We start from the raw sequence: 10432 nt of genomic DNA on the forward strand, positions 1-10432 counted from the left end.
ATCACTATGCGCTCAATCCCCTCCTATGGGCACTATGTCATAGGGCCTCCTCCCCCTCCCCAGCTGGGGGTCACCGTGTGCTACTCTCAGCGCCCAGGGGGAGGGGGCACTCCCATGGGGAAGGCCACAGACCCGAGAACCAGGTGTGTCTCCCCGAGGATGTCATTGTACAAATCATGCACTCACCTTTAATCACCACCTCACACCCTGCATTCGCCGAGAGACAAACGGAGGACCGAGGAGACCATGGACCCTGCCACCTGGCCCCACCTCAGCAGTCACACACATTCAGTGGATGACCAGACGGATTACCAGCCCCGCAGGAGAGCGCTGATAAAAGCCTCTGCAATGCCCAACTCCTCAAGACGCTGGCCGGCAGCCCGGAGGAGGCTTTTGGTTCCGGCCGGTGACTTACAGGACGTGACTGAGAGGCAGCCTCCGCGACGCCCAGCTCCACCCATGCGCCGTCCCTCAGCCCCGAAGCAGCTTCCGGTTCAGCCCAGTGACGTCACAGGATGCAAACGAGGAGAGGCCTCGATGCCCAGCTCCTCAGCGTGCCCTCTCTCAGCCGCGAGGCGGCTCCGGGTTCAGGCCGGTAACGTCACAGGACGTGAGTGAGACGCAGCCTCCGCGATGCCCAGCTCCTCAGCGCGCCGTCCCTCAGCTCCAAAGCAGCTTCCGGTTCAACCCGATAACATTGCCAAGAAAGCCATCGGCCCAGATAAGTCGCCTGCGATGGTGTTAGTACAGCCGGCGGCCAACACTGGGCACTGGCCCCGAACCCATGCAAAGGTAGGGGAGCCTCCACTGGGTCAGCTTCTCCAGGGACCAGGCCGGGTGGACGTGGTCAAACTCCAGGTTCTCTGTGAGGTTGATGCAGGCCACGAACAGCCTGCCTGGTACAAGAGAGGGGTTGCTGTTCATGGTGCCGGCTGTGGGGTCAGCCGCCCACGTGTGCAGTCACTAACCCATGGAGTCACATGGCCAGCCGAACCATATGGTCACCGACTCACATGGTCACCCACCCATGGGGTCAGTAACCTGCGAGGTCATGCGGTCACCTGTCCACATGTTTACCCACTCACACCATTAGCCGCCCATGCGGTCACCCACTCACCGGGTCAGAAACTCACATGGTAACCCACCCTGCAGTCAGCAACTCAAACCGGTCACCCAGCCACACGGTTACCCAGCCACACGGTTACCCAGCCACGCGGTCACCAACTGACACGGTCTCCTGCCCATGTGACCAGTAACCCATTGGGTCACCCACCAATGCAGTCAACAACCCGTGTGACCCCTAACCCATGGAGTCACCTGCCCACGAGGTCACCAAGCAGTGCCATCACCCACCCAGACTCTGGCCTCAGCAGTGGTCAGAGATTCAGATGTCCGACAGAGAACAAAGTTCAGACAGCAGGGGCTCACGTGGGTGTTGACTCATGAATTTCTCGTGTTACAGAGGGAAGGCAGGCTGGACAGTGACCCCAAAGATGTCCACGTCCTGGCCCCGTGTGGTGGACACAATAATGTCCGCACGGATGGTCACATCCTGTCTACATCCTGACCCCCTGTGGTGGACGCAAACATCCCCAAGGATGTCCACCCCCTGCTCCCCATGTGGTGAACAGAATAAAGTCCCCCAATATGTCCTGTTCCATTTGTCCACTTGAACCCAAAGCCAGCCCCGTGCGCTAGGACATGCGTGTGACCAGGTGTCCCGGCGTGAAGGCAGCACTCAGCTGGGTGCCTGCAGCTCTTCACGTGATCCAGGTATTGGACGACGTCTCGGGGCTTCACCTGGCTCCCCCACCGGTAGGAGATACGGGGCCTCAGTTCTGCAAGCTGACTCATGGATGCCTCGTCCTTGTAGGACAGGATGACCTGCTGGCCCTGGGACAACAGCTGGTGCAGAGTCAGCACCTCCTGGGGGGAGAATCATCTGGCTGCCCGTGAGACGTGTGCACAGAGGTGATTGGGGTGCCTTGTGACACGATGTGTCAGTTATTCGAGGTGTCCGAGAAGCTACAGTGATGTATGGATTATTAGGGTGTCTATGAGCAGTGAAGGGCAGGTTGTTGGGTTCTCTGTGAGAAGAGGCAGTCATGGGTGTATTATTGGCATGTCTGAGTAGAGACACTAGTGAGTAGATTACTGGGGTGTCTGAGTGGAGACGGTGATGTGTGGGTTATTGGGGTATCTTGAGCAGTGATTGGCAGATTTTTGGGGTGTTTGAGTAGAGACAGTGGTGGGTAGATTACTTGAGTGTCTTGAGAAGGGATGGGTCGATTATTGGGGTGCCTGAGTGGAAACAGAGGTGGGTGGATTATTGGAGTTTCTGATAGGAAATGGCAGGTGGCTTACTGGGGCATCTTGAGGTGTGATTGATGGGTTTTGGGGGTGTCTGAATAGAGAGCAGGCAGGGTGGATTATTGGGGGTGCCTGTGACCAGTGATGGGCTGTTTTTTGGGTTGTTTGAGTGGAGACAGTGGTGGGTGGATTACTGGGGTTCCATGAATGGCATGACCTGGTGCCTGACTCAGCCTCATGAGAGCAGATAGTCTGATTACAGTGAAGCCTAGTGCTCCCACCGCCACCACTGTCAAGAGCATGGGGAGCCTGTGGGCCCTGCTCACCCCACGGGGACACAGCATGTCCCCAAATATGTTCTTGATGCAGCCCATCAGGTACTCGTGCAGGTCCTCCATCATGCCCTCGAAGTTCCTGCCCGCCAGGATAACCACTTCCTGGGGGTGGTTCTCCAGCCACTCCAAGATCTCCATGAGGGCGTTCTGGGCGGGGGTGGAGGAGAAGGGCCTTGTAGTGAGAGACAGAGGGGCGTGGGTGGGGACTTCCCCCAGCACAGCCACTCTACAGACGGGTTGGGGGCTCCTGACGCACAAAGAACTAAAGCATGGCACCTGCTCCCAAGGGACCCAGTCTCGCCTGAGTGGCAGTGGGGAGCCATGGCATTACTCTGGTGTGTGTGTGTGTTTGTGTGTGTATGTACACGCTCCTGTAGTTACAGGTGTGCACGCAGGTGTGCATGCGTTCAGGGTCTATGTGTGCACAGAGGCAGAGAGCAGTGCTTTTAATACAGTTTGAAGTCCGTACTCCAGGGAGCATGTGAGGCCAGCAGGGTAATTACACACTGAGGCCCAGGACAGAACCTCCAGACCCCAAGGGTCATAGGTTCTGTAGTGGGGGCACCGGGACTGTGGTCAGAGTGAGACATTAAGTGAGTTGGCCAGCAGCCGAGAGAATGGACTGAACATCCCAAAACTGGACAGAGGAAAAGACGTGTCAGGGACCTGGTATAGCCAAATTCCGGGAGACACCCCAGAGGCCAGGGGTACAGGTGTGAGTTCAGAAACACAAGTTGGTCGGGAATTCTGAGTGACTGATGCCAGAGGTCAGCGCTCTCCTGCCTGGATTGGACCTGTGTTGTCCCTTTAGAGGTTAGCCTCTTCTGCCTAGAGTGACCATGTGCCCGTCTGAGTGGACGTGTGTCCATCCCCTCAGAGGCCCTCCCCCTCCTGCCTGGACCAGACGTGGCTGTCCCTGGCTGGCATAACCCCGCCGTCCATACCGCCGGCCCCCACCCCCACCTCCATGAGGGCCGTCATGTACACCATGTGGCCAGAGTGCAGGTTCCTCTCGGTGCCCTCCTCCATGTGCGCCATCTGCAGGTCCTCACGCAGGCCTCCAGCTGCTCCGTGATTCTCAGCACCTGCACACAGAGGTCGGTCACCTGTGTTGGGCACAGGGGGCGTCCCCCGACTCAGGGGCTGGGCATGCACTGAGGACCCCCAGCTGAGGGCCACATCGTCCACTGTGAAATCAACAGTGTTGGTGCTGCCGGGTTTCAGGCCCTGCTTCTGGGAACAAGGTCTCCTGGGTCACTGCTCGTGTGGAGCACAGAGCCCGGGTCCAGATTGTGGTCTTGAGCGGGGGATGTTCCTGCAGAGTCCAGCCTCACCCGCCTCTCAGGCAGTCCCTGGGTGGAAGGTCCCTGTGGGTTCAACAGACCCGGCTCCACGCCACCCAAGCTGGACCCTTGGACACAAGGACACCCAAGACCCACAGAGGTCTGTGCCCACCCCCACAAACAGCACGAGGAAAGGCAAGAAGGAATCAAGGGGAGAGAAGCAAAGGAAGAAACATGTGTCCACCACACACATAAGACAGGGAAAAGCAAAAAAATAACTGTAACATAAATTGAAAAGTGAAAGTTGCTCAGTTGTTTCCAACTCTTTTTGATCCGATGGGCTGTAGCCCTCCAGACCCCTCTGTCCATGGAATTATCAGGCAAGATTACTGGAGTGGGTTGCCATTCCCTTCTTCAGATCTTCCCAACCCAGGAATCGACCCTGCATCACCCACATTGCAAGCAGATTCTTTACCAGCTGAGCCACCAGGGAAGCCCTAATATAAATTCGGAGCAGAAAATGTACTGTGTCCTCTACAAGGAGCCATGATGGAAAAAGAATAAAACATAAGGATACAAAAATGGGAAAGTAAATAATAGATTCTCTCTATCAAAAATAAAACAGAAAGCAAAGCTAATATTAACGTAAACTAGTAGCAGAAAATGGTACTGTGTTCTCTACACAGAGTCATAATGGAAAAAGAAAACTATATAAGGATAAAAAATGGGAAAGGAAGTCACAGCCCCAAACAATCCAAATTAAAAGAAAAGCAAAGACTCATAGGAATATTGTTAGCTACACACAGGCACTTGCCATCCACCTCTACAAGGATTAAATGAAGTGCTCTTTGAGCCGCTAATCTTCACCCCCCCCCCGAAAGAACACCACCCGTGCCCCCCACCCCACACACACCCAGGTCTCTTTGGCAGCCATACCACTTGAGACCACGGCACCGAGGTCCCCCAGGATGGATGGACCCTGCCCTGGAGGGAGGCAGAACAGAGGGACCCAGCACCAAGGGAACCTCAGAGCGGAGGGACCCCAGTCCTGCAGGACTCCAGGGCTCTGGTGGACCCCCTCCTGCTCACTCCCTCCTCTGGGTGTGAGCTCTTAAGGCCAGGCTACAGGCACGTGATTCAAGCAGAAATGTAGTTTGTGCACATTCCAGCCCTGGCTCTCTGCCCATCAGTTCCCCTGAGGAGGATTCCAACAAGCTGGAACCTCCCAGGAGGAAGCAGTTACACAAGGCAAGAGCTGTGCTTGACAGCCTCTTGTCCTCTTGGGAGGACCAGCCTGGGAGCAGAAAATCCAAGAATCTCAGTGCCCCTCAAGTGCGGGTACAGGAAGGTGGGATCCATCTGTCCCTTCCAGTGTGCCCCTGCTTCTGCAGGCACCTGGGCCCAGGTGGGTTGTCTACCCTGTCCTGCATCCACACCCTGGCTAACCTGTGTGCCAGTGACAGGACCGCTGTCAATTGCGTGCCCCCTCCCCACAGACAGGTCCCTCACCATTGACTCCTCTCCATCCTCCACAATGACTGCCTCCCACCCCGGCTTCTCTCCACCCCAGGAAACCCCCGATCCACCCTGGGGAAGCCCTCGAGGGGAAGGGTGTGAGTGTTTGCATGTGATGTCAGTCGCTTCAGTCGTCTCGACTCTCTGTGACCCCATGGATTGTAGCCTGCCAGGCTCCTCTATCCGTGGGATTTCCCAGGTGAGACTACTCCAGTGGGGCGCCATTTTCTCCTCCGGGGGATCTTCCCGGCCCAGGGATCAAACCCAAGTCCCCTGCATTGCAGGCTGATTCTTTACCATCTGAGCCACCAAGAAAGTCTCCCTGGAGGGGGTGCCGGTGTGCAAACGCAAACCCACCTCAGACGACATGGGGACTCAGCTATTGCTTATCTGGGACCAGGAAGGAGCTCTGGTGTCAGTTCAGCTGCACAGAGGGTGGGACCCAGCCTCCCCCTTCCCCTCCCAGCTCCACCAGGCTCTGTGTCTTCAGATGGTGATGCTCTTAGTCCAGGGGCCCCCGTTCTGGCTTCAGGCTGGTTCCACAGTAAAGCTGTGTCCTTTCCTACCTTGCTGGGAGTTGCTCTGGGTGGGGAAGATCTCCTGGAGGAGGGCATGGCAACCCACCCCAGTATTCTTGCCTTCAGAATCCCATGGACAGAGAAGCCAGGCTGACTACAGTCCATGGGGTCGCAATGAGTCAGATATGACTGAGCAACTAAACCACAATTCTGCTTTACAGCAGGTTTGTTCTTAACCCCGTTTTCCCACCAGGGATAAGGACACTGCCCCCTGTGGGTGACACTAGCTGCTGGAGCTGGGTCCAGGGCCCGGGCGTGCCTACAGACCCTCACCTGGGTGGTGGGCCACTTGAGCACCACGGCCAGGGTGACACATGGCAGCACTTTGCCCAGAAACTGCAGCAGCCTCGCCTCCTTGTGAGAGATGGGTGACTTCTTGTTCAGGCAGTATGTCATCCTGCGGTGGCTGCCTGCAGGGAAACCAGGCGGGGGACACGTCACACCCTGAGCATGTCCACTGTGCCCCCAAGCCGCCCTAAGGATGCACAGTTGTAGCGCCGTGGGGCACAGGGGAGTACCGAAAGTCGTATCCACTGAGTCCTGGGAACTGAATCTTGTCTCGAAATGGGGTCTCTGCAGATGTGAGAAAGAGAAGAGCAATTTATTTAAGGAATCCCTTTTTTGGACAGGAAAGGCTTTTGATTTTCTGGTTTGTTGTTTCCCAAGTGGTGCTGTTAGCAAAGAGCCCGCTTGCCAAAGCAGGAGGCATAAAAGATTCAGGGGTGATCCCTGGGTTGGGAAGATCTCCTGGGAAGGGAATGCCAACCCACTCCATTATTCTTGCCTGGAAAATCCCATGGAGAGAGGAGCCTGGCTGGTACAGTCCATGGGGTTGCAGAGAGTCAGACACGACTGAGCACAGACAGACCCTCCCTAGTTACAGGTACTTTGAAGTTATTCATAGTATTGTCAGGCTCTTTATGACGCCAGTGTTGTGGTCATTTATTAATGGTCATTTCTGTGCGGTTTCATTTATTCTTTTTCCTTTTAAATCTGTGTGATCTGTTTCAGAGACAGTGTGGAGAGGTTTACACTTTACCAGTCACCTGGGGACAATCCAGAAATCCTTCCCTTCTGTCTCTGAAAATAGGTTTGGACTAGCTTTCTTTTGTTTTTAGTTGTTTTTTTTTTTCCATATAAATGTATTTATTGTCATTGGAGGCTAATGACTTTACAGTTTTGTATCGTTTTTGCATACAGCGACATGAATCTGCCATGGGTGTACACGTGTTCCCCAACCTGAGCTCCCCTCCAACCTCCTTCCCCTGCCATCCCTCTATCCTGTATCATGCAAAGAACCTGGAATGGCGATTTGTTTCCCATATGATAATTTACATGTTTCAATGCCATTCTCCCAAATCATCCCACCCTCGCCCTCTCCCACGGAGTCCAAAAGACATTTCTATAAATCTGTGTCTCTTTTGCTGTCTCGCATACAGGGTTATCGTACCATGTTTCTAAATTCCATATATATATGCGTTAGTATCCTGTAACTTTTTAAAAATTTATTCTCAGGGTCACGTGATGGGAAAGAGGATTTACTAGTTCATAATATAATTTGATTTGATGATGTTATGGAAGAGTGGTTGGATGGATGAATGGATGGTGGGTGGGTGGATGGATCAATCAGTGGATGGGTGGATGATGGATTGGTCAGTGGATGGATGGATGGGTGATGGATGGATAGATTTATGGACGGATGGGTGGGTGGTTATATGGATGGGTGTGTGGATGGATAGGTGAGTGGGTGGATGGACAGATAGATGAGTGGATGGGTGGGTGTGAGGGTGGATGCATGGATAGGTGGGTCAGCAGCATGTGGTCCATGCACACAGTGGTGTATGACTCACCCTGAAAAGGAGTAAGGTTCTGACACAGGCTACATCGTGGATGGACCTTGAACACACGATGGTCAGTGTGAGAATCAGACACAGAAGGACATATTTTACATGTCTATTTATAAGAGAGGTCCAGAACAGGTAAATTTACAAAGACAGAAGCAGATGAGTGGTGCCCGGGCTTCGGGGGGAGGCATCACGAGTTATTACGTAAGGGGCACAGGAAGGAGAGCGGCCAAGGGCCCCTCTGTGAATGGAGGAGGCCTGAAGACTCGGAAGCCTCCTCCTTGTGGGGTCCCCACAGCCTTCCCCATGGGGTAGCACCCGGAATGACTAGGAAACTGAGTCCATGGTTCCCTGTCTGTTCCACACCCTCAAGGGAAGGGCCGTGTGGGGGCCCCTCCTCTCGAGGGGGTGGTGGAGTGGCTGGTATAGAACGCCACAGATGTCAAGTGGGTGAGAAAGAGTCTAAAGCTGCCTTCCATAGAAAGTAGCACTTCCTGGTTGTCCAACTCTCCATGTGCGCTCCCAGCAGACAGTGCCCAGGGTCAGAGCCAGGGCAGGGCCCAGTGTCTGCACGGCCAGACGGGCGCTTGTGGAGAATGGGGCGCATTTGCACCTTGAGCAGGGTCCTGTCTAGCAGGGACCCTCCCCTCCCAAGACACGGTGTCTGGTGAACAACCCTCTGCTGGCCTGAGCACAGCAGTGTCACCCTGGAAGTGCCCACTTGCCTGGTCACCACCGGGCATCCCCAAGTCGAGATACCCGCCCATGGCTGAGCTTTGCAGCACTTTTTGAAACCAAACTGGCTGGAGTCAGAGGTTCCTCATTTTAATTAGATAGTTCGGTACCACTTATCGAGTAGTTTGGGGGCGGATGGCCCCCTTAAACTTCGGGCCCCCCAGGCTCAAGTGCAGAAGGTGCTGCACAAGCTCTGATGGAAAATATGGGTGGAAAGGTGAGGAACCTGAAGTTCCCAGGGATGCCCTGGACTAGGACAGAGTGGCTGAGAAGGCACAACCCCCCTCCCCCCGCAAGGTGGCTGTCATGTGTCCTGAAGGCAGGCTCTCGGGGGTTCTTGTAACTTCAGGGTTGATTGGGATAAAGTGGACAGACAAGGGAAGGTGCTGCTGTGTGTATGAGTGTGTGTGCAGTGTGTGTGTGTGTGTTCAGTGTGCCTGCGTGTGCTTGCATGTGTGCGTCTTTGGCACTGAGGCTTCCCACACTCGGACCCGTCTGGCAGCCACATCCCCGCCGAGCCGAGCCTGCGGGGCCTCACCTGGGATGGAAAGGTGGTGCAGGGGCATGTCCAAGAGCCGAGAACTCAGTGCTGACATCCAGTCCGCGATCACCTTGGTGGCACAGGAGGGAGCCGGGGGAGCTCACCTGCTAGCCCATCGGAGGCTGAGCCTGGGAGATCTGGGGGAGGAAATGGGGCTTTGCATAATTAAAACAGGACCTGCGAAGACCCAGTGCTGGCGGCGCAGATGCGTGGCTGTGAGAAACCTGTACCTGCAGACTTCTCTAAAAGAGAAAGGAGGATGTGGTGGTGGAGAGGGGAGAAGAGCTCTACAGTAATAGTTCCTCCTTACATAATTAGCTCCTCTCTGTTGTCATAGTAACAGTTTCCCCTATGGGGTAACAGTTGTCTAGAGTTCTCCTTTATCGTCTTGGAGTAATAGTTCTCGTTTATTCTCATAGTCCTCCACTCCACACACTAATAGTCCTGCCTCTATTGTCATACTTCACTTTCTGTTGTCATAGTCCCCCCTCTGCCGTAAAAGTCTCTCCTCTACTGAAATAACCCCCGTCTAATGTCATAGTCCTCCTATATAGTGATTGTCCCCCATCTGTTGTCAAAGTTCCCCTTCTACAGTAGTACTGTCACAGTCCCCTCTCTGCAATAATAGTCCTCCTTGATTGTAGTAGTCCCCTTAAATTACAAGTCTGCCTCTAATATCCCCCTTGTAGAGTAAAAGTCCTCCATTGCTATAATCTCTTTCTACAGTCAACACCCCCCTCCACTGTCATAATCCACCCCCTATTGTAATAAGTCTGTCTCTGTGGTAATAGTCTCTCCTCTAATAAACTCCCTCTGTTGTCAGTATTCCCCTTCCACAGTGAAAGTCTCACTTCTACAGCAACAGTCCTGCCTCTACTGCCATAGTTTCCCCTCTGTACTAATAGTCCACTTCTCTTGTCCCTATTCTGTATTAATAGTCTCTTCCCTATCATAATGATCCTCCCTCTATAGCAATAGTCTTCCTCAATCTCAGTCGTCCCTTTCTATTGGGATAGTCCCTGTCTGCAGCAATGGACCCCCATTCATTATAATAGTCCCCCCTAAGGTAATCGTCCTCTTCCATTTGTCCCTCTCTGTCATAGTCCCCTCTGATCAGTAATAGCCCCCCTCTACAAAGACAGACCACCTTCTACTATAGAAGTCCCACATAAACTATAATAGGCCCCTCTCAACAGTGAGAGTCCTCCTCTATGGTAAGAGCCACCCTCTATGGTAAGAGTCCTCCCTCCACAAATAGTTCGGCCTCTTCTGTAATAGTCCCCCTCCACAG

General features: G+C 54.0%; 1 pseudogene; it reads right to left on the minus strand.

The window, feature by feature from the left end:
• Positions 1-471: 471 nt before the first annotated feature.
• On the minus strand, positions 472-9257 carry LOC148773217 (PI-PLC X domain-containing protein 1-like; annotated as a pseudogene).
• Positions 9258-10432: the final 1175 nt, after the last annotated feature.

The sequence above is a fragment of the Moschus berezovskii genome, chromosome X, assembly GCF_049115385.1.
Source record: "Moschus berezovskii isolate FMDL1 chromosome X, NW_MosBer_1.0, whole genome shotgun sequence".
In the NCBI taxonomy this organism is placed as follows: domain Eukaryota; kingdom Metazoa; phylum Chordata; class Mammalia; order Artiodactyla; family Moschidae; genus Moschus; species Moschus berezovskii.